This window comes from Myotis brandtii, unplaced genomic scaffold, assembly GCF_000412655.1.
Source record: "Myotis brandtii unplaced genomic scaffold, ASM41265v1 scaffold304, whole genome shotgun sequence".
Classification (NCBI taxonomy): domain Eukaryota; kingdom Metazoa; phylum Chordata; class Mammalia; order Chiroptera; family Vespertilionidae; genus Myotis; species Myotis brandtii.
The window spans coordinates 1,822,165-1,847,512 of record NW_005361607.1 but is presented as its reverse complement, the minus strand read 5'-3'; the positions used below and the strand labels follow the sequence as shown (position 1 = coordinate 1,847,512).

At 44.8% G+C, this 25,348-nt stretch overlaps 1 protein-coding gene across 5 annotated transcripts in view; it reads right to left on the bottom strand.

Moving 5' to 3' along the window:
- DAB1 (Dab, reelin signal transducer, homolog 1 (Drosophila)) overlaps positions 1 to 25,348 on the bottom strand; it is a 1,114,147-nt gene that overhangs the window by 1,088,153 nt on the left and 646 nt on the right. The window lies entirely within an intron of this gene.

Here is a 25,348-nt window from a genome sequence, read left to right as displayed (position 1 = left end):
GGGGGGGGGGGAGGCAGAACCAGATCTGATAAAGGAGATTAAATGGCCTTATACATCTGACAGCAAAGAACAGTCCCCATGGGATTCCCCAATCCTGCTGGGGCTAATAAAGTGCACGCTATTACTCTGGTAATACAGTGTACAATATAAGGCGTCCAGATGCCGGGGCCAGAGCAGCGACCTACATCTTCCACAAACCAATTTTCTGCCGGGTTGGATGTGTAAAAAAGAATCCAAATACAGATTTTTTTCCCCCCTTTGAAAAAAGAATTGCTTCTCTGGCTTTTTTACCTTGGTCTGTCTGCTCCTCCCACCCCCTGCGTTCTCAACGTGGGAATTACTTCTAATCTACTCACAGGAAAAATCACTGCCTCACTCAACTGTGGGCTATTTCAGGACAATTGGGCTGCTCGCCGGCTTCCCAGTGGCAGGTGGGTATGGGGAGCTGGTGTAGAATTCATAAGCAGACAGACTGGTCTCAGATCCTCGCCCTCCCATTGATAAGATGTGTGCCCTTGAGCAAGTCTCTCCTTGCTTCTCCAGGCCTCAGTTCCACACCTACCTCCCAGAAATGTCCTGTGTGCTAAAGATACTGCATGTTAAGTGCCTAGAAGTAACAATTTAGTAGCAGTAGCAGTAGTAGCAGCTAAAGTTGGTAAAGCTTAAAGGCAACCTCATTAGAGGAATAGCACTTTTTTGACAAGGAGATTAGGGGGTAAAAGTAATAAAGCTTATTAATAAGATGAACAGCAACAATGCTTTATTTATCTTCTAGAGGCCTGGTGCACAACATTCGTGCACTGAGGGGGGGGGGTCCCTCAGCCCGGCCTGCACCCCTAGGCCTGGTGCACAACATTCGTGCACTGAGGGGGGGGGTCCCCCCTCAGCCCGGCCTGCACCCCTGAGGGGTCCTTAGTGCTGCCGCGGAGGCAGGAGAGGCTCCCACCACCGCTTCTGCACTCTCCAGCCTGTGTGGCACTCCCGCTGTGGGAGCACACTGACCACAAGGGGGCAAGTCCTTCATTGAGCGTCTGCCCCCTAATGGTCAGTGTGCATCATAGCAATTGCTTGTTCCACCATTCAGTCAATTTGCATATTAGCCTTTTATTATGTACTAGAGGCCCAGTGCACATAATTTGTGCACCGGGGCGAGGGGGTCCCTCAGCCTGGCCTGCACCCTCTCCAATCTGGGACACCTCGGGGGATGTCCGACTGCCAGCAGTTGGACATCCATCTTGCAATCCGGGACCACTGGCTCCTAACCGCTTACCTGCCTGCCTGCCTGCCTGATCACCCCTAACTGCTCTCTCCTGCCAGCCTGATCGCCCCTAACCACTTCTGCCTCGGCCCCCGCCACCATGGCTTTGTCCGGAAGGACGTCCAGAAGATATCCAGTCTAATTAGCATATTACCCTTTTATTAGTATAGAGCAGTGGTCGGCAAACTGCGGCTCGCGAGCCACTTGTGGCTCTTTGGCCCCTTGAGTGTGGCTCTTCCACAAAATGCCAACTTCTGTGCATGGGCCATGAAGTTTCAATTGCACTGTACATGCACACCTGCACGTGGTATTTTGTGGAAGAGCCACACTCAAGGGGCCAAAAAGCCGCATGTGGCTCGCGAGCCGCAGTTTGCCGACCACTGGCATAGAGGATTACCGGCTATTGAGCATCTGCTGAATGTGAAGCCACAAGCATTGTCATAAGCATTAACAAAATGCAAACAACATTCCTTCCAAGCCTGGTAACGGGGAAACTGAGAAATGTCACAGCATGCATACCACAGTATCCCCAGCAGTTTAATATTGGTCATCTCATTTGACCTTCACAGGAAGTTCAGAAAGTGGGAGGACATGAATGCTAATCCCCATTTAGTGGATAAAAATACTGGGGCTCAGAGAGATGAAGGGGCGTGGCTAAATTCACACATGAGGCAGAGGCTAGCTGGCAGGCTTTCTAACTGCTCATCTCTGGCTCTTGATGGCTTTAGCCTGAACCCCTCTGGGTGGCCCTGGCTTGGCCTTTGATTGACACGTGAGCTCCAGCCATCTCAGTATTCATGGCATTCCCATTGACAACAATTATCCTGTTCCCAAAATGTCAGACCCAGTTCAGTGGCATGAGAGATGCCATAGTGATATTGCTTGGCTGATGATAATAAGAGTAATAACAATAGATATAAAGTATCTTTTCTTTGCAGCATGCTTTTCAGTTCAAAAAGTGCTCTCACATAGGCTGGCACTAGTTTTTCTGACCGTTAAAAGTAGATGTATTATCCCATTTCCAATATGATAAAGGGTGTCCCAAAATTCACGCAAGAAGTAATTTTAATATAAAACACAGGTTTATAAAGAAAAATTGTAAATTTTTATTGATTCATAAAGTATACAGTATAGGGTTATGTATAGAATAGTATATCATGTAAATGGCCTCCACAGCTTTGCTGGCACATACACACTCTTTTGTTGAAATTTTCCATGACTGTTTTGCATAAATGTGGCTGAATTTCGATGAGGCTCATTTTCATCTTGATGGCTTGGTTAATCGACAAAATTGTCACATTTGGGGTTCAGAAAATCCACGAGTGATTGTTGAGAAACAAATGCATCCACAACGTGTCACTGTTTGGTGCGGATTTTGGGCTGGAGGCATCATCTGACCATTCTTCTTCAAAAATGTGGCTGCTCAGGCAATAACAAAAGAGTCCGTATGTGCCAGCAAAGCCATGGAGGCTATTTACCCGATATGCTGTTCCATACATAACCCTATACTGTATGCTTTATGAATCAATAAAAAATTTACAATTTTTAATTATTAACCTGTGTTTTCTATCAAAATTACTTCTTGCATGAATTTTGGGACACCTTTAGAAAGAAGGCTTAGAGAGGATCATCTTCTCAAAGCCATAAAAATAAGAAGAAAGGCACAGAGGCTGGACACTCAGGGTAGGTGTGTAGGAATGCAATTCTTGGACTCTTCCTACCCACCTTTCTGCCTCATTGAGAGTGTGATGTGAACCCCGGAATCTCCAGGGTGAGCCACAGTTCCCTCATCAAAGCAGGAGAGAAATGCAAAGAAGGAAACTGGATATAACAGAGCCAGATGACTGTTTCTAGAGTTTTAACTGCAAAGCTATCCAAAATCAAGGGGAAAAATGGTTGCCACAGACTGGCTTAGTTGAAAGGCTCTGTGGAGGGAACAAAGACTTTAAGTGGGCCTTGAGGACCAGAGGAAAATGGGATGGGTAGGGTAGTCCTGGCAAGGGAATAGCATATTCAGAACAGACTTGGGTAGAAAAGGGGAATCATGGTAAGTGGCACATGGTTGAGCGACACCCACTTAGCAGGGTAAAACTTGTGTCCAGCATTGTCTACAAGCCCCATACCCATAGCATATGGAGATCCCTTTGTTCTCCTTTAGCATGTAGCCCATCAGGTGCTAAAGCAACAAGGGGAAAAGTCATCGAGAAAACAAACCAAGAAAGATACCCTACGCATGCCAAGTGGGGCTTTCTAGAAGGGAGGGAGGAGAAGCTGGATGTGGGAGGAGGGGAGATCTTCGATTTGCCCACAGTGCAAGCCTGTCTCAGCTCTCCCTCTGCCCATTTCTCCCCTCCTCTTCCTCCCTCCAAGTATTCTGCATGCAGCAGCAAATGTATGAATGCTTGGATGGCTTGGCAAAACACTCTCCAAGATTTATTTCTGTCGGACAATCTTGCATTCTTTTTTCGGCCCTGCTGACAACTCTGTCAGCAGCAGGCTCCACTTAGAGCCTGTGAATTTGGAGGACACATACCTGACAGAGACACTGCTGTTTAAACACCAGACCAAAAAAAAAGTGGACTCTGGACGTCAGGGTGATCTGCAACCCAACTTGGTCCATTACTTGAGAGTCTGATACCTTAGAGCTCGATGAAAAGGTAGTCCTGTGCATATGGTCGGCTAAAGGATGCATTTTCTGGAGATGGTTCTAATAGTTCAAAAACTAGACCTATTTGGATGAGATCCAACAGTGGCCTTGGATTATTTTGAACTTGAGTGTTGATAAGCCGTTGGGTAGTAGAGTACTGGGTAATAAATGTGAAAAATGTTTTGTCAAGTGTGAATTTCTATATCAATGTAAAGGATTATAATCATTACCTTTGTGAAAGGAAGGAAAGAGCATATTTTTATGTCTGGTTTTGGAAATTAGGTACCCATAAAGGCAAATAAACTTAGAAGCACAGAATTTCAGAGCTGGAAAGAAATGCATTCATTCCATCAGCACTTAGCAATTGCATCTGGGAATCATGCCCTGTGGGGGCTCTGGGCAGCTGGAGAGGAGCCAGACCCAGGCCTCCAAGATCCGCAAGGAGAGTGCTAAGTGCAGAGACAGGGAAGGCCCTGGGAGTGATGGGACAGGGTTTGGGGGGTGCACCTCAATCCGCTTGGGCATCCAGATAGGCTTTCCACCTGGAGGGAAGGTAGGGTTGAATTTCAAAAGAGCATTCTAACCACAGGATGAACAAAGACATGGCCTCCAAAATCTTATTTTTCAGATGTGAAAACTGAGGCTCAGAGAGATAAGTAATTTACCCAAATTATCCAGGCAGTAAGTGGTACAACTAGGACTCACTCCGTTTGCGTTTCATTACTCTACTATCGTTTTATACAAAACAGGGAATACAATACCTTCAAAGGGTCATGACTTAACCACAACCACACAGTTAGTGGCAGATCTGAGATGGGAAGCAGGGTCTTTATCATCGCAGTCCAGTGCTCATTCCATTGTGCCATGCAGATGCCCTAGTCTGAGTCCTGTATCCCCGCCACAGCCTTGCTTCAGGATCTACCCAGGGCTCCCTCGCTGTGGAATTCAGTCTTCAAGACCGATGCCTTCATTTCTTTTTCATTAAGTTGACAAGAAGAATGAGCCACTCTGCCTTCCTTTGGCCTTTCTCGCCCTTGGAAACATCGAGGTCAGGAAGTCATCAGGCATTCTCACTTCCAAGCTATCCTTTTAAAGGCCAGCTTGTCTGGGAATAAAACACCTCAGTGTCGAGCATTTAATTTTTAAAGAGAGTGCAAAATGGCGAGGGACTTTAAAAATTGCTCTCAGCTCTGTGTGTAATCACCAGCAGGCTGGAGGTCACCACCGATCCCCACGTCTCCTGAGACTCGCCGGCTTAGAGGAGCAGGCAGGGTATTTGTTCCTGGAGCCAGAGAAAATTGCAGACCTGACCCCACCTTTCTTGTGCTCAAAAAAGACCCACCTTGGCAACAAAGCCCAATTCCTTACTTAGCACAAGCCCCTCAATGGCTTGACCACTAACAACCAACACCAAGGACCAAGTGGCGCCCTCTGAGAAGCATTCCTACAAGGTCCTGGTATGTTACTAGTGACATCCCCACTTTGCAAGAAGAAAGCGGCTCCAGATAAATGCCTAGTCCTGACCATCACAGCTTAATCAGAAGCAGACACATGATCAAATGCAGCCACAAAATAAGTGTTTGTTAAACTCAGGCTGTGCTAAGCTCCAAGGAGGTGCAACATCATAATACTAACATTGATTGGACATCCACGATATCATAGATATTCTTTGTTTAGGCTCTCAAAACCTCACAACAGCTCTGAAAGATGGTTAGCAGTACGATGTGATGGTTAAGACTGTAGGCTTCAGAGCCAGACAGACTGGGTTTGAATCCCGCCTCTGCCTCTTATTAACTGTATGACCTTAAACAAGCAACTCAGTCTCTCTGTGCCTATATGTCCTCAGCTGGACATGGGGATGATTAAATGTAAAGCACTTAGAAGACTGCCTGGCACATGGTAAGATTCAGTGTTAGCTGCTCTTGTCATCATCTCCATGTACATAGGAGGTGACTAAGTCCAGAGTGAGAGAATAAGTTGCTAGAGGTCACCCAGCCAGTAAGTTTTAGGAGCTAGAAATGAAACTCAGAGCTCTTTAGGCTATATCTCCCTCATATATTGACTTAGAATATTCTAATTTATAATGTTATTTCCCAAATATGTATATACCATTGGCAGGGCAGAGGACGATGATTTCAAAGATGATGAACTTGAAGCTCAGCAAAGAGAAATGATTTGTCCAAGGCCACAAACATGGCAACTGGCAGAACCAGACACTGAACTCAAGTCTTAGGATAATTCATTCTTCTCCCCACACAGGAGGGAAGGCAAGGGAGGACCAGAGTGGAGCTGGGCAGGCTAAGTGGGTGAGAAACAAGCTGGTAGAGTTGGCAACTGAGGTGTGAGGAGAAGAAGGCTGGATGGAGGTGCCGACCATGGGCTAGGGGCCCTCCACCTGCACTGTATAATGATTGTGTTATTGAGGAGGAGGACTGCAAACCACAGAGTTTAAAGCAGGTTTGACTTTGTGCTACATGCTGAGTACCCTGAGAAAGAGTCGACCCACTGTCTCCATCATCACTCCATGCACCATTAATAAGCTCATTCTGTGCCCAGCACTGTGCCTGGCACCAGAGCTGAAAGGAAAAAGAACCCATGATCTCCAAAAGCTCAAGTCCAGTGGAGGAGAAGCATGTTAACAATAGAGAGTACTGACTAACTGAATATAAGGTATTGTGGAAGCACAGAGGAGGGAGAGACTAACTCTTCCTCAGTGAGTGCACAGAAGCAGGGCTCGGAGAAGGTGATGTTTGAGCAGTTTTGATAAACAGGAAGATGCTGATAGATGGAGAGTGACTCGTGAGGGAGTGGCACTACAAGTGGAGGGAACAGTAAGAACAAAGACTGTGCTCCAATTCTACCTTTTCAGAGGGGCTGCCCCTGACCACACAGTCTGTTATATAAATAGCAAACTCTGTGTTTGTTTCCTCCTTTTTCTCTTCACGTTTATTAACTATTTATGAAATTATCTATTTATTATCTGTCTCTCACTAGGATGTAAGCACTATTGAGCAGACTTATTGTGTTCTTTATTCCTCTACCTCAGTGCTTAGAACTGTATGTCGCACGTAGTAGATGCTCAGTAAATATATGTTGAGTAAAAGAACAGATTGCAGGGAGGTGTGACTGTGCAAATGCTGGTATGGTTCCATCTTTAATGTGAAGCAGAATGGAGGAAGCATTTTATTAATTGCCTCTCTCTTTTTATCTGCATCCTCCCAACATCAAGTACATATATTGATATGGAGAGAGAAGAAGGAGAGAGGAACTAATATTTACTGGGGATTGACTATGCTGATACTGTTCACATACTCTTAATAATTCCATAAAAATTTCATGGGTAGGTACCATTGTCCCCAATGAAGAGTAACGGAATGCTGGATATACGTGATGTATTCAAAGGCTTCCAGCTAGTGAGTGAAGGGTCGGGACTGGGGTTTGAATGCAAAGTTGCCTCGCCCCCAGGGCCTGCCCAGTGACCACAGGGAGCTCCCTCTGGAACCCGGTCTGCACCTGAGGACCCTGCATGCAATGTGAGGGTCTGGCAAGATCTGTTATGTCCAAAGTGTCTGCTCTTATCCGGGCCTTTTCATTCTCTCACTAATTCTCATGATAACCTCTGGTGCAGAACAGCCTCATCTCATTTAACAGTATAAGGAAATAACTTCAGAACCTGAGCAAACTGTATCAAGGTCACCTGGCTGGTGAAGTGGGTGCAGAAGCAATGGATTCAAACTTGGGGTCCAGGAGGCCTAACTCCCAAGCCTGAGATCCTCCCCACAAGCTGCTCTGAGCCACAGACCACAGGAATCTGACATCTCTGAAGAAATCTCCATCTCAGCTCCTGAAACACATGAGTCTCTCACCCCAGATTGTTCTCCGCTCAGTATGAAAACATGCACCAGCGTATGAATGCCTGAGTGAAAGAGAGACCTAAACTTAAATTATTCCAGAACGGCAAGCTATTGTCAGTGATTGACAACCAGTCTCGGCTTTCACCAGTGACAGCCACACACAAAGTGAGCCTTCAAAGGGAGCGTGGTTCTCTTCAATTAGCAGAGCTGAAATGAAACCACTTAGAAAATTATACTATTGGGTGCCTGGTGTGTTTTAAACATAATGAGAAAAATAAAGGCTAGGCCTGATGTTTACCATCAACTGAGCGAGAGACGTCAAATGTGCCAGGACTGAGGGCCACACGCGCTCCTGGAACTCTGCTTTTCTGCCTCTCTGCCACGGCGCCAACTCTGGACCCATTCATTCTTTCATTCCTGTAGCAAATATGTGTTGGTTCCCTACTGCCTATGCCTGGAGCCACAATGGGAAGAAAAATGGATAAGGTCTGTGCCTCCTGGCACCCCCCAGACACGAAAACAGGATGTGATACCTGGTGATAGGTGACATAATGGAGAAATAAATACAGGGTGCTCAGAGGCCTACAGAGAGAGGGCCCTATAAAAATGGAATTTCATCCTCAGTGGAAAGTAGTCTTGTGGGCAGAAAAGCCTGCCAGCAGGGTTATACTCAGTTGTCAGGAGAAGGACCATGGTGGCCAGTGCACAGGCAGCCGTGGAAGCGGTGTGCCTTCCTCCTCCAGGCCCTGCCTAGCTATTCCCTGAGAGTCTTAGTATCACAGCTCTGAAATCTGGAAGAGCTCCCAGCACTCAGCACCATTCATTCAACCACCTGTGCCCCAGAATATGCAAAGGCTCAGGAGGGGACCAGGCATGGCACACACAGGGACTTGCCTTCCCAAGCCAGAGCATGGATGGGCAACCCTGGAAAGGGCTTGCACTTTATCCTGAGGCAATGGGGACCATGGAAGGCTTGAGGCAGAGGAAGAGACACCACTCAAGGAGTAAGAGACAGGGGTCAGACCCTGAGCTCTGAATGACTAACTCCAGAGCCTGTGACCTTTAACCAGCCCCATATTTGTGGGATTCCTAGATTTTTGAGGTCAAGACCTTGGGGAAATAGAGAAAAGAAAGACCAGTATTTATCTTGTTGAAAGAAAACTCCAGGATAGACTCACTTCTCAGATCTGGATCACAGTGGAATAGGAAAACAGTGAAGATTAGATTCTATTTCGGTCTCTGTTTAAAATTATCTGTTTAACACTGGACAATCCAATGCCCCTCCCCTGATCTTCAGTATCCTCATCTGTGATGGGTGGAGAGTTAGGCAGCAAACTACCATAATACCCACTAACATTCAATGAGATATTCTGAGCCAAGTGTTTATCTCATTTCATGCCTATGAGCACCTGATAAGGTAAATCCAATTATTATCATCCCATGTTACAGCAATGGAAACTGCAGTTTGGAGATGTTCAATAACTTGTTGAAGGTCAGATATTAAGTTGTAGAATCGGGATTTGAACCCAGCATTCAAGTGCTTAACCATGAAAACATAGTTAAAGGCGCTCATAAATTTATTTCACAGGATTTTCTGAGTACCTGGGTTAGGAAGGAAAAAATATAAGGAAGCAGAGCTTCCCCAGGTGCAGGAGGCAGACACAGACCCTCTTTCATGCCAGGGGCCCTGAACTCTGGTTCCGGTTATGTAAATGGACAATCAATGGGTCCGTGCTGCCTGTCACTACTTGACCCAATTCAGCAGAGACAGGGTTGAATCATACATGAGTGTTTATTCTATACTGCCGGCAGTATAGAGAGCAGCAGGTCATCCACAAAAATCTGCTCTGCCCCCCACCATAAGCCAGCTGCTTATATTGGGTAGAAAGACAAGGATTACATGGGAAAGTAGGCAAAAGGAATGCCAAATGGACAGTTTACAGGTAATGCACACTGGAGATTTGCAAAAGCCTTCAGGTATGCAAAGGCTGGGGGTCTTCAAAGGGCTGGCAATATGCGAAGGGCTGGAGGCTCTGGTTTCTGCAACAAGGTGGTTAATCTTTTCATGATAATAGGCAGCTCCAGGACGGGGAGGATAAGCTACATTTCCAGGTGAGTTCCCAGGTCCCCCATGTAACTCCCAGCCAGGTTAGAATGTGCCCTCTTTAATCAGAACAAAACAATAATTATAGCTGGTCCCCAATATTCCATTTCTGCCCCTATCAGTTGGGCCATTAATTCATTTTGCTTCTATATAAAGAGTGTGAGAGGAAGGGAAAGGGAAAGAGAGAAACAATCAATGATGAGAGAGAATCATTGATCAGTTGCCTCCCATACACTCCACACTGGGGATGGAGCCTGCAACCTGGGCATGTACCCTGACCAGGAATCAAACCAAGGCTTCCTGGTTCATAGGTCAATGCTCAACCACTGAGCAACACTGGCTGGGCAAGTGTTGGTGGGGGGGGGAGGAGAGTGTACAGATGGAGGGTGGGGGAAATGGTTGTGACAAAATAACCTTTCTCGGTCTCTCTCCTGCACTTTGGAGTCATCCTATGGCAATAGGATGTCACAAGAGACTCAGGGTCTAGAAGACCAACACCTGGCACAGCAGCAGCATCCCCAGTGAACTAAGCCCCCAAATCAAACAGGCTCACAAATAAAGGGCTGATTGGGTTGCTCAGTCCTTCTGGGGCAGCTCCAGCCACCACTGTTGGGGTAGAAGCTGCCCTCTCAGCTCTCAGAGCCAGGCCATTCATTGGGGACAGAGCTCAAAAGTCTGAGGGAAAGGTCTTCACATTGCAGACCATGATATCAGGTAGGGTCTAAGGCCAAAATAAGGGAAAGGTGCCCCAATAAGCTGCCCAAACCACGGACAGCAAATGCCATCCAGTTAGAGCTAATTAGCCACCTTCGGGGCAGGGGCAGAAGAGAGGGGCTGTGAGGGGGCCCATGCCCCTCCCGGGCCCCTGGCAGTGGTGCCTGCAGAAGCCGAGGCTGCCACCCCCAGGTAACCGGCCCTGCACTGGCTAATGAGCCGGGGCCAGGAATGGAGTGCACAACCTGCAGAGAAATGTGTTTTCCTTTCTAATAAACTTTTCAAAAAGGCTCCTGAGATCCACGGCTGGATTCTCCCAGGAATACAGCCCCAGGTGTTGAGGGGGCAGGGGTGCACAGTAACAGCTCATTTAGCAGGGAACAAATGGCCTCCTTTCGGGCCAACAAATAAAACATTATGCATCAGACAGGCAGGCACAGGGCCCAGGAGGGGTGTCCCTCAGAAAAAGCAGAGGACACAGCACCCCTCCTCTGAGATTTCCTCTGACTGCTTTGGGGAAAGAAACAAAAAAACAAACAAAACTGAAAGACAATGCCTCTGCGAAACAACCCAGAAGGCAAAAATGCAAACGCACTGGTTGGAATAAAATATTGAAACCAAGATGAGTATTAGCAGTAATAACAGTGTATGTGAGTGTGTGTGCATACAGTCCCTTGTCAGTCTTCACTTGCTTTTATATGCATCATCTCTTTGAAGCGTCACAACTTTATGCAGCAGGAAAGACAAGAGGCAGCATCTCTGCTTTATAGAGAAGGACTTGGGGGACACAGAGAGGTTAGGCCCAACATCACAGGAGCCAGTGTCAAAGCCACCATTCAAACCAAGCCTTCTAATTCTAAACCCACTGCACTTGCCATCTCAGGACAGCAAATCCAGACTCTGTTATGTTCCTTTTACATTTTTTGAATCATAATATATTAGGGCTGGAAAGGTCCTGAATTATCACTGGAACCCATAGAGGTAAAACATTACGCTGCAGATCATACATCAAAGGAGGACTAAGTGGTCCTTGGTCTTCACATCCCTCCAGGCCAACATTCTTCCCAAATGCTACTTCCATTCAGACCTCAATAACAAGGAAAATTTCTCCAGAAACCAGTAATAAAGAAATTTTATGTTGTCCCCTCAAAAACATTGAGTGCCTGTGACTAATATATTTCTTCTTTGACCCAACCTTTACTCCTAATAAAGCAATAATGTGAATGTGGTGGGAGAATTAGGCACAGAAGGAGAGGATTCATATAGTTCTCTGCATGCAGTAGGGGCTCCAAAAATGTTTGCTGAATTGAATGGAGTGAACTAAGTGTGGGCCCACAGGGAAAAGAGAGAGAGTGAAGGCATTTGCACATACATAAATGGAAATGTATCTACTCTATGTGAAACACTGTGCTGGGAGCTTGGCACAAAGAAGACATTTGCCATATTCCAAGCTGGGTTTCAACATCAGCTTGAAGCTCCTACTGTCTCAACATCACATCTCACAGAGAGAACACAGCGGGACGCGTGCTTCTGGGCAACCCCTTGGAAAAGGTTTGACCTTCGCTGAAGTTTTGACACTGCCTTCAGTGTCATTTCTGTGTCAACTGTTTTTAGGGAAAAATTCTGGAGTACAGAAAGAAGTATGTAAAGGAGGTGGAACTGTTAGTAAAATCCCGGTGACCGTGCTATTACTGGAACCTGATGTCAAGAGGCATTCTCGCACGCTGTCACTGAACCTCTCTGTAAATGGTTTTGCCTGATGGTGGCTTCTGTCAATTTCTGTCTACCTTCACTCCTCTCAATCCACTGGTAGTTTCAAAGCCGTTGTGGGTGGGTTCTCAGGAGGCAGGAAATGTCACAGATCGCCCCTTAATACTTTGTTCTACAACGTGTTCCAGTGATACTAACAGGTATTGAACACCTGTCACGATAATGATTACCTTATAATCTAAGGAAGAGCTAAGTTTTACTAAGTGTTTACTATGTGTTCTAGGCCAAACACTGAATGTGCATCATTTTATTTGGCTTTTATACAACAACCCTATGGTGTTTAACTTGCCTAAAGCTATATAACTACTTAGTGGCAAAGATGATTCCAACTTGGAAGCCTGGCTTTATTCATTGGCACAGCCACTATGTCAGAGGCATTGTGCAGGCTACTAGGTTACAGAGATAATAATAGATAAAGCCCATGCTCTCTGGAAGCTCACAATAACGGGGAGCAAGCAGATAAACCTCAAGTGACAATATTAGGTGCTAAGTGTAGTGACAGAGGGATTGCTGGAGGCCTGGGGCATATCCTGGAGGACACCTAACCCAGTGCAGGAAGGGACCAAGAAGATTCCCAGAGGAAATGATGCCTCCATCTGGGAAGGTCTGTAGAATTCTGTCAAATGAAGGTGGGCGTGAAGGGCAGTTCACTCACTGGGGTAGTAGGCACAGAGGCATAGAGGCATGGGCTCCTGCCTCCATCTGGGAAGGTCTGTAGAATTCTGTCAAATAAAGGCGGGTGTGAAGGGCAGTTCACTCACATGGGGGGTAGTAGGCACAGAGGCATGGAGGCATGGGCTCGTTCAAGGGTTTTCCAAGTAGTTCACCATGGACCACACCCAGAGGAGAGAGCCAGATGGGGAAAGGAAAGAAGACTGCAGAGGAATGAGGCTGAGAAATGTGGGCACTAGCTGAGGAGGGTCTTTTCTGCCAGGCTAAGGAGTTTGAGTTTTACCCTGAAGGTCATGGTGGCTCCTGAGGGTTTGTAGGCAAGTTGAGAGGTTCACTTACTGCCTGCTTCCACTCCACTCCCTCGAAGGGCAAAGAAGGGCAGCAACACACCCACCCCTCTCCTCAAAACAAGGGGACTGATTTATCTTTGGGTGAAATCAGGAGAGAGCAAGTAAGTGTGGCTATGGCAGTTATGCTATAGGCTCAGCACCATCCCAACTCCGTTTTTGTGTTCCTTATGCTTCTGTGTGAGACTCAGAAATGACCACAGGGTGCTCTGCAGACCCAAGCAGACACATTTTCATGAGGCTTAGGAGGACAGAGTCAAAGAGAGGTGGTGTCTGCCATGTGCATAAAGCGTAGCTCTTCTGGGGCAGCTCGGACAAAAGTTCTGTCTGTCTGTCCCTGGTGTATTTGAGCAACTGTCCTGACATCCAAGCTTGGCTCACTGGAGTACAAGCTTGGCCACTCAACACCCATTAATAAATCTCTTTCTACTTAAATTCCATCATCTGTGATTAAGAACCTGGCTGATGCAATAGAATGGCTCCTTTCCTTGTCTTATTCTGACCTCAGGAGATCCTCATTCAGTGCTCACCCACGAAATAAGCATGTGAGGCCACCTGTGCCCCTGCATGAGACAGGGATACCTGTAGATATCCAGCTCAGACCAACTTAGAAAGTTCAAAGTTCAGGAGTCCTGATGTAGCTACAAAACCTAAGTTCTCTAACCAAGCCTTAGCAAAAATAAGACCCATGTTTTCATCTTTGCCTAACTCCAGTGTTCACCCCCATTCTGTTTTTAACTTGGAGGAAGGAAGGACATGATTAAGTATGATCCCTCAAAATCCCCGCCCCACCTAAAAAAATGAATCATATTTGTGCTTCGGAAGCAGGGAGACCAGTTAGAATCAGCCTTTTGGCTGGAGCAAACTCAATTCCAGAGTGGATCTGGAGCAAGGAAAGGGATGTATTTTGTGATAATCATAAAGGCAATGGGAGCCCGTGGGATGCAGAAACTTCACCTAGGAGATGCAATCTGTTGATTACCAGAAAACCCTTTTTGCAAAAGAGGTCATAATCTCAAACCCTCTGCTCATTTGTTTCACTTGCAGGAGGCTGATTTCCCCCTTTAGGCTCACAGAGTTGCCAACACACCTGCTTCCAACGCATGTGGTCCCCACACCTGAACCTCTTGGAGCTGAAAATGAGGAATGATTAAGAAATAGAAGTAACTGACCTTGAGTGGAGCCATAAAGGACTAGGCAGGACATGAGCTAAGTTAAAGGAAACTCATCCAGGAAGCCCAAATTCCAGCCCCTGAGCCTTGTGATATCAACAATCTCAATTATCCTTCCCGAATTTTCCCATCACTCAAACAAGGGGAGAAAGGTAGAAAATGAAAATGTCTGTGTTGAATAACTATTTTGCAATGAACACAACAGTAGGAGGTGGAGAGCTAAAGAAGTAGGTGACTGCACTCCAGGCTAGCAATCTTATAAGAAAGCTGAGGGGACACCAGGAATGATGACAGGAGGTGTGGCAGACTCTAGTGTGTACACAACATGCATCCTCCACATTTTCTAATATAGCACCCCAATTCTGGCCCATCAACACCCACAAGAAAGACAATACTCCTTAGTCACCCTTCTGTTAGAAGTGGCCAGTTGACTCGGCCCTGGCCAATGAGGATGTAAAAAGAAATTATGGGTCCACCTTCTGGCCATACCTTTAAATGACAAGGAGAAATCTTCCTTTGACCCCTTTTCACTCTTCCAGCTGTCTGGTCTGAATGAGGATGTGACGGTTGTGAATCATGAAGATGAGCTAAGTCCTGGGGATGATAGAGCAGCAAGCCAGAGGAGCTGAAATGACTTCACAGCCCAGAGTCCTATGTACTCAGACTTTTATAAGACTGAGACATGTATTGCTACCATCTTCAAGACAACTTTAAGCCACTTTGTTTGGGGTTTTGGCTAATGCAGGTGGACCTATAACCTAATTAATTGAGATGGCATGCCACCACTTCACTTGTTCAGCAACCTCAGTTTTCCAGAAATCAGTTGTAAATAAAGCAAGAAACAAACAAAATACTACCCTAAAGAGCCCAAGTTATATTTTCACTGGGAGCTGATACACTTTATTCATAGCAATGGCACCCAGGCCAAGACTTGGTTGGTGCTTATTGAACCTTATCACATCCACAGTTCCATGAGCATGATTCCTGATATATTAGCCCACAGCCAATGAGCAGATGGATAGAAAGGGAAGAGGACTGCTTTTAGAGGCAGGTAAACTGACAACACCAAGACTTGATAGCACAATCTGACAGTCGGGGGAGAGACTGCAAAGGTATAAAAAATATATGACAATTTAAAGACCACACATGCATAGGTCTGGGCCACTGATGTATAGGGGCAAGCAGTAGTCCTGCATCTCTAACTAGTCCTTAAGAATATCAGGTATATAGCCTGACATAATAATTGATGTCTCTACTGATATTTCTAGTGATACTATTTTAAAAAGCATGGAAGTACACAATTCAGTTATAAATATTTCCAAAACATTTCTCATTTTTAAACTTTACTTATTTGAAACATCTCAGTCTATGACATCACATATATATACACACACACATACACAAGAGGCCTGGTGCACGAAATTTGTGCACTTGGGGAGGGAGGGGTTTCCCCTCAGCCCAGCTTGCACCCTCTCACAATCCGGGACTACTGGCTCCCAACCACTCTCTTGCCTGCCTGCCTGATTTCCCCTAACCACTCCCCTGCCAGCCTGATCGACGCCTAACTGCTCCCCTGCCGGCCCAATTGCCCCCAACTGCCCTCCCCTGCTGGCCTGGTCCCCCCTCCCCTGCCAGCCTGATCGATGCCTAACTGCTCCCCTGCCAGCCCAATTGCCCCCAACTGACCTCCCCTGCAGGTCTGGTCACCCTCAACTGCCCTCCCCTTCCGGCCATCTTGTGGCAGCCATCTTTGTGACAACATGGGGGCGGCCATCTTGTGACAATATGGGCATGGCCATCTTGTGACCACATGTGGGTGGCCATCTTGTGCAAGGGCATGACAGTCAATTTGCATATTATCTCTTTATTATACAGGATATATAAAAATTATTCATACAACTCAATGTTGAATGAAATACATTTAGATATCGCACATGTAGTTAGTGTTGCAACCATTTGTTCTGAATCTACATTTTTTAAGGCCTTGCCCTAGATGTGATGTCCTAGAGATAAATCAGGAACATTATTGCTGTCTAGTTTGGATGCAGACAAATAAAGAGCTCATTATAATATTAGATCAAACCTCTAGAGGAAGGAAAAACATATGCAAAAGGAAAAAGATTATTACCTATAATATAAAAGGAAATTTTACAGATTTAGTCAAAAGACAAACCATCAAAAAGAGAAATGGGCAATGATGTTGAATCAACCATCCCCTGAGAAACAAATTCTGGTGCCCAGTAAATGTGAAATGATGCTCCTCTTTGGTAGACACCAAGAAAATACGAAGTAAATAGCAATGAGATATCACTCATTACCTATCAGGTTAGCAAAAGTGAAAGAGAATGATAATACGTGCTGCTGGCAAAGCTACCACCGGTAAAAGGTTACTTCGCGCATGCTGATGGAAATGTGATTACATTCTCATTTGAAAAATATATGGCACCATCCACTAAACTTACAAAAGTACACACATTTTTTGACTCAGAAATATTAGTTTTGGGAATCTACTCACATAAATTAAAGCATCAACTGATAATGATAAATTATACGGATGCTTATTTCAGCATTGTTTATAAAAATTAGTGGAATAGAAGTAAATGCTCATCAGTAAAGAAATGGTTAAAAATCTATGGCATATTCATAGTGTTGAAATTTATGCAGCTATTGAACAAAGTAACATATCTATACCAACTGACAGAGGCTGGAAGGTGATCACTTTTCATAATATTTAAAGTGAGAAATATGCCAATGAATGTATATTTAATATCATTTTTAAAATCAATGAAAAAATCCCTATGTATGTATGAACATATAGGTATAAATGTTATAGAAGCTTAGAGGAAGATAGCTAGGTTGTGAGACTAGTTTGTGCAGCAAGGGAGAGAAAATAAACAAACAGAAAATGTTTTAAAGAAGTAGATGTCCAGGATAAAAAAATTTAAAAAAGCTTTATAATAAGGCAGCAGTGTAAAATTATATCGAAACATCGATTAGCTGCCTCCTGCACATCTCCCACCGGGGATGTGCCCGCAACCCAGGTACATGCCCTTGACCGGAATCGAACCTGGGACCCTTCAGTCCTCAGGCCGACGCTCCATCCACTGAGCCAAACCGGCTTCGGCTAGAAAATGTTTTAAAGAAGTAGATGTCCAGGATAAAAAAAAAATTAAAAAAGCTTTATAATAAGGCAGCAATGTAAAATTATATCAATTTACATATACTAGTATATATGTCTAAAGAGATAGATGAAAAAACTGTCACCAGATAATAGATAATTCAAAGAACTGGAATTTCAAGTGACTTTTAATAAGTCCTTATATTTTTCTAAATACTTTTATTAATTTTTAGAGAGAAGAAAGGAGAGGTAGAGACAGAAACATTGATCAGCTGCCTCCTGCATGCCCCCTGCTGGGGATTGAGCCTGCAACCCAGGCATGGGCTCTGACCAGGAATCGAACCAGCAACTTGTTGGTGCATAAAATGATGCCCAACCAACTGAGCCACACCGGCCAGAGCTCCTTCTATTTTTCTATACTTTTTCATCTTTTTACGATTAACTTCTATTATTTATATGATTTGAAAATTTAATAATAAGGTGATTTTTAAAAAAATATTGTCATTTTAAAAAACACTGTCAGTGCTCGTCAATGTTGAGTGGAGTTAACTAAGAAGGCTTCAGGCTGGACTTGGTACCAGACTCAGCTTTAAGAGACTACTGGATTGGGAGGAGATTTGAAAAGGGAGAGTGTTCCAGGCAGGAAGAACAGCATAAGTAAAAGTGTGCAGGTAGACTACAATAAACATGGGGACTAACCCTGGGTGAGTCCACCTCATCTGGAACAGAAGATAAGAAAGAAACAATGGCTGGAGTCCCGTGACCATACTAAAACCAAACAGATAAGTAGAACTGGCCACCAGAATGCATATACAAAAAATGTGACTTTTAGAGTTAACATTAACAAATGAAAACAGTTTGGTTTCTCCACGATCTACAAATAGACAAATATTTTGAGTTCTTAGGACTCTGCCCATGGTGACACCATGTGTTCCATTCAGATGTAAACTTGGTTTGGTAACATTTTCATTTCAAACCCTCCTTCTTGTCACTTTCCAACTCAGCTGTAAATATTTGCTTGGAGAAAAATGTCACTAAAGATCTAAGCTCAAGTTTCCAAAAAAAATAGTCATTTTGAAACAAGAAGTTGCATTCTGCATGTTAATTGAATAAGAAGTCTCAAGACCTAAAGTTCATAGCTCATTTCAGGAAAAAGAATTGGTTTTATTTATTAAAAGTCTATGAGTACAAATGAAGTGTTTATTGGGTATTCATTCATGGTTATTTCTTCCCCCTTTGAGATAGGAACTTCATGTACTTTGCATGATAAATTGATGGTTATTTAATGTCACTGGGTCTGCTGCCTCCACAATAGGACTGTTTTATAAGTCATAAGTGAACCACTATTAATGGTATAGTACCCTTGCATTTTCACCAAGAAAGAGCCTAGATGTCACCAAGTAATGCTCACTTCCTGCCTAAACCAACCAGTGCCACACAGTAGCACAAGGTAGTTGATTTCAACCCGAGAAACATTCCCTTCTCTCGTTTACAAGGTGCCTCTTGCTCTGTAAGTGGAGGTTAAAATCACAAGGGCCCCAACATTCCTATTTCTATCACCATCTTAGGAAGCACAGAAGGTAATATTATTATTCTATTTCTAGGAAATTGAAAGAGACAGACAGAACAATCAGGTGACCCTTTATATACCTGAGAGTGGAATAGGAGACAAACTCTGGTCTCTGAAATGCAAAGCCTATTTCTTTTTAAACAATAATCTTTCTGAGCATTGGGTTAACAATCAAAAATAAACCAAGAAAAATTTCATCATTTCATGCTTTGCTGGATCTTAAGAGCAGCAACAAGGATCAGTGAAAAAAAGAGTCTAAAGAACGAAAATGAGAACAGATGTTGATACCAGACACATGGGTTCCCACCTCAGTCCTGCATTTACTGGCCACGTGACTCTGAGCACTGCTTTAACCTCATTAAGCCTCAGTTTCCTTCTATGGAAATATGAAGTTTATTCAAGAATTAATGGATGATATATGAAAAGTGTGCATAAGCACAAGATAAGTACTTCAAAAAGATAATTGCTATGAAGGCATCAGCAGGGACAATGACGATGACAATGGTGGTGATGATATGACGATGATGATGATGATGATGATGATGATTATGATGACGACGACGACAACAATTCTACTGCTAGGTTACTCCAGGTTCTTAAACTGGTCCAGAATCTTATACACTTGAATAGCAAAGAACACAGAGTACCTGTGTTCAAATCTCATCTTTACTGCTTATCTGCACCTCATATTCCTTATCTGGATGTACAAAGATTAAGTAAGTCAATATATCCAAAGAATTTAGAGAAGCAATTTATCCATAGTAAAACTTTTCCCTCTCTCTTTTTTAATGTTTTTATTGATTTCAGAAAGAGGAAGGGAGAGAGAGAGATAGAGACATCAATGACAGAGAAACATCGACCGGCTGCCTCCTGCACATCATCTACTGGGGATTGAGCCTATAACCTGGGCATGTGCTCTGACCAGGAATTGAACTGTGACCTCCTGGTGCATGGGACAACACCCAACCTACTGAGCCACACTGGCCAAGTGACTCTTCCCTCTTAAATAAAGCAGTTGGGAAAAAGCATCTGCAAGTTCAAGTTCTATTATGTTAACCAGTCAGGATTTCCAATCCAGAAGAAAAGAGTACACTCAAAGGAGTACAGTCTCTAAGTAAGAAAGAGTTTAGTTCAGATCCAAGTGCTGAAATGCACTAGCGAGTAAGCTAGGACATGTTCATACCTCTGCTCTGTGGTTTCTTTCTCTACTCATAAAATTTCAGCAAATATTCTATTGATATTTATTGTGCCAGGCACTGTTCTAGGTCAGGATCTTAATGCCATTCCTAGGCTTGTTAGGAGAATTAAGTGAGAGAATACAGGTTGTATGCCCAATCTAGTGCCTGGCGTACATCAAGTCTCAATAACAGGAGCTATGTGCCACCCAAACAGCAGATGCGATAGCCAAGCTCTGGAGGCCTCCAGCACCCACTGCCGCACTGATAAAATAGCCCAACACTGAAGTCTCAAACCATCCTATTCAGTTTTGTTATGTCCACAGTTGCTCACTAGTCTCAAGAAAATAACTCTGTCCATGGTTCTGATTCAAAGAAGACTTCAGGTATGCAGATGAGCAGAATTGGGAAGGAGCCCTACCAGCCAGACTTCTGTCCCAGTAAGTCACTGTTCTAAAGCAAAAGCAGAAGGCTCCCTACCCCATTCTGAGATCAACTCTCACATCTAAGAATAGGGAGTGAGCACTGGGCCCAAAGGCCTGGATTCAACACCTTCCACTTCTTCCCAGCTCTAGGGGCTTGGCTTAGATATAAAATTATGTCAATTTACATATGCTAGTACATATGTCTAAAGAGATAAATGAAAGGATAGTCAGCAAATAATAGATAACTCAAAGACAGTGGTTTTTTTTTTAAATGACAATGTTTTTTAAAAAGTCACATTAGCTTCTCACATGTGCTTCCATTTCTCATCTGGAAAAGAATAATGACACCTCATTGGAAGGACAACTAGGGGGCCCTGAGCAAGTATTAGGCATATAAAGTTGAGTTAGATGCCTTTCCTCTAGGTACCCACATACCACTTATGGAGTAGAGCAGAAAGAGCAGAAGCAATCAAATAAAGCAAATCTGGGTTTGAATCCAGACCCCCCTACTCCTTCCCTTTTTGACCTGGCCATTTGATATAACCTCTTGGAGCCTAACTTTATTTATCTGTAAAACAAGGATTATAGCACCAATCACACCAGGCTATTGTGAAGATTAGTGAAGTCATTTAATTAATGTAATTTAAAAATGAACCCAATTAGTATTTCATATTTGCTGGGCACATATTACATGTACAACACTGCTTTAGGCATTATTGGTATAAACATAGACATTCATTGCATGACCCCTGAATAAGATCTAGTTAGGAAAATAAGACTTAAAACAAAAGGTCAAAAAGAAATACAAGTATTTAATAACATGTGCATTAAAAAATAAAGGATATTTAGGTGGGATGGGAAAAGGATTGCCACTTTTTACACATTCCTGTACCATTTGAAGGTTTTTAAAGCCTGTATTATTTTTCAATCAAAAGAAAGAAAAATAAAAATAAGAGTAAGAGAAAATAATAAGTGAACAAGATTTCATGAATGTTAATCATCCTTTAGAAGCTCTTAAAATGAATGTATTCAATAAATGTCAATCATGTACCTTGTGCCAAGCACTGTTGTACCCTGAGATTGAAGAGGTACATAACTTATCCCCACTTGGAAGGAACTTACTACCTATTGGGAGAGGAACTGATGAAGAATTATAACAGAGTTCTTCAAGAGAGGGTGTCCAGAGGGTTAAGGAAACACAAGCTCACTGAGGGAAAGGGAACTCTGAGTGGATGCTGCTTTTGAGATGGATCCTGAAGGATGAGTGGTTTGTCAGGTAAAGGAGTAGAAATGTTACACCTGCCAAGGTATGAAAGGCATGGCTGTGGTGTGCAGGTGATGTAAGTGTAGTGTGTATGTGTGTGGTGTGTGTGTGTGTGTGTGTGTGTGTGTGAGGGTATGTGTGTATGTCTGTGAGGATATGTGTAATGCTTTAGATATGCAGCTGGGGAGAATTAGGAAGCAGCCCTACCAGCCCTAACAGCCAGACTTTTTCTCCTATTAAGGGTGTGTGTGTGATGGTGTGTGAAGCTGTGTGTAAGAGAGGGTGTGAGTTTGTCTATATGTGTGTAAGTGTGTGTGTGAGGGTGTGTGATGCTGTGTGTGTGAGAGGGTGTGAGTTTGTGTGTGTGTGTGTGTGTGTGTGTTTGTGTGAGAGGATGAGTGAGAGAGTATGTATGTTGCTGTGTGTGTGTGTGTGTGTGTGTGTGTGTGTGTGTGTGTGTCTGTGAGTGTGAAGCCCATTAGGAGGGAGGTAGAAAGCCAGGCTATGAAAGGCCTTGAGGCCTATGGTCAGAGATTTGAATGCTATGCTTTAGGCAGAGGGAAACGTTTACATTTTCTGATGTAGGGAGTAACATGATGAAAGCGATGTTTTAGAAAGGTGATGCCAAGCCCACACTGGAGGCCAGGAGATGAGTCAGGAGGCTCTGAGGATGGTCCAAAAAGGGGACAAGGAGGCCAGAGAGGAGGAAATGAGTTGCAATCCTCTCCCCATCATTCAGTTCTGGGTGGCAGGTAAGAGTGTTTACTATACCATCCTTCATGTTTCTTTTTTCCTTCAAGGATAAATAAACTAAAAATACACTTTTTAAAAAGTCACCCATTCTATGGAAGACAGAGCTAAAAACCAAAAATCTCCCCTCCAAAGTTGTTCTGATACCCAGCCTGTCCAATTGGAGTGCTCCAACTTGGCCCAAACAGGAGTATGCACTGGGGCTAAGCAAAGCACATCTCCTAAGCAGACAGATCCCTTCTGAGCTCCAACCCCAATGAATAGAGTCCCCATTCAAGGAAGAAACGGGAAACTGAGTTAATGGCTTTGTGTGGTGCAATGTTCATTTCATAAGTAATTACCTCATTACATGAAAGCTGAGTTAAAAGCAAGTCTATCTGAAATGAGTCTTTGGCAGCTTGGGGTTTTCCTTTACATTTTCTTCAAGACATATGATAGGTAAGACCTTGCTTCATGTGGGTCTTCTCTTCCCTTCTCTGTACTAGAATTCCTCATTTCTGTTTTCCCTCCACTGCCTGTGTCCCCTCCTCCTTCTCCTCCTTCTCCTCCTTCTCTTCCTCCTTTTCCTTCCCTTCTTCCTCCTCCCCTTCTTCTCTCATTCTCTGTCTCTCCGACCTCCTTCCCAGTCTGGCTGTATTTGAAGTCTTAAGCTGTCTCTGTGTTTCTATATTTCTCTTACCGCTGCCCCTCCACACCTCTTCCTCTTTCCCTCTTTCCTTTCCTCTTCCCCCATATCCCTTCCCACTATATTAAAAAGCTTCAATTTTAGATACAGAGCAAGGTCTTTGCTAGTATAAGTGTCTGACTGGTAAATATGGTCATAGTAAGGTGACTGAGTCCAGATTCAAGGAAAAAATCATGTTGGAAAAGAGAAGGGCTGAATGGTGGCCCTTCATTTTGAGGAAGGCGGATGGAGCCCATGGCTCCGAGTGGTCCCTGGACACCAGTATCACCAGGCAGCTAATAAGCCCCAGCCAGCCGGTCCCATCCCTTCCCACCCGGAGTGAGGTGCCACTGCTGCTGTCACACTGCCCTGCTCAGCTGCTCCTAGGCTCAGCTTGAAAAGGAAGGCAAGCCATAAAACTCAGAACCAGCTACCGTCAGCACTGCAGGGGATCTCGGAGGCCCCTGGTCCAACCTGATCGGTCACTAAAGGAGAGACTGGGTCCCAGGCTGCCAAATGCCAGGGGGACCCATTAGCAGAAAGCCCAGACCTGGGACCTGTTGCAAAAATCCCTCTGCTCTGAGAACATCTCTAGGTGTTTGCCTCCTGGACAAAAATCTACTATGTAGGGTATGGAGGTATAAATAGATAAGAGGAGCTTAAAATAGAGACCAGAGGGGGTTAAAACGCACACCGAACACTCAGACATCTGCTGCGTGCTCCCGGAAAGCAGGCTGGAGCAGGGGAGTCTGCTGAAGACGGGGCTGCGGTGGTGGAGGGCTCCAGCTCTGAGGATCTTTTAATATGGCTGTACTGGAGCACTGCAGTGCCAAACCCGGCCAGTCACTCCCAAAAACGGGAAGGGAAGCCCCGCTCAGCTGCAGAACTTCCCAGCCCGAGACTGGGCTTTATTTCACCTGCCATTTAATCGCGGTTTATTTAACACGAGGAGGAGAAATGTGTCCTCAGAAAGCACAGCACCGAAACCTCCCTCGGCCACGACAGGGTTCCCCGGACGTGAAACTAAAATGCATTCATTCCAACTCAGCCTCCCAAAGCGAAGGCAAAGCCACCGAGAGGGATTTACAGGGAGAGCCCCTCAGAGAGGAGGGGGTGGGGCTGGCAGCGGGGACACACCTTCCGGAGCCAGAGCCGTGGGAAACATGCTGCCTGCCAAGTCCACCCAGGCCGCCTTGTTAAGGGTTAACTTCCTTGGCAAAAATTGATACACACACACACCCTCACACACACACACACACACACACACACACACACACACTCACACCCCTACAGCACTCAATCTCCGCCACCACCACACATTTGAATCTTGTTAATCTTAAATTTCCAGAAATTCCCTAATCAGCCCTATCTTTTCGGAACAGCCCCTCCACCTGGGCTGCATTCCCACCTCATCACAAGCGAAAGCCTAGAGAGCGGGCATAATTATTTTTCTACAAGGTTATGCCTAATTGGCCACTAACCTAATTGATTAATCATCTCATTTTTCAAGGCAGCATCAAAGAGCCCAGCGGGGGCCGAGTTTTTTTTTTCTGGACACAAGTAAATAGGAAAGAACAGAAAACCCGGAATGAGTGGGGACATGCGCCAAGACCACCGGACTGAGCTGGGGGCCTGGAGCTGCCCAGCCAGCCTGAGTCCAGCCGCCTCCGCCCAGGATGAACTTGTTTCCCCGAGCCGGAGGGGTTAAAGGCTGCGCGTCCACCCAGCCTCGGCTGGCGTTGGGGGAGCAAAAGCTACTCGCCCCAGTCTCCGCGATCTACTCGGGGAGCCCCAGGGTCGCCCTCCGGCTCTGGCCACAACTTGGCAGCTCCACGCCGTGGCCC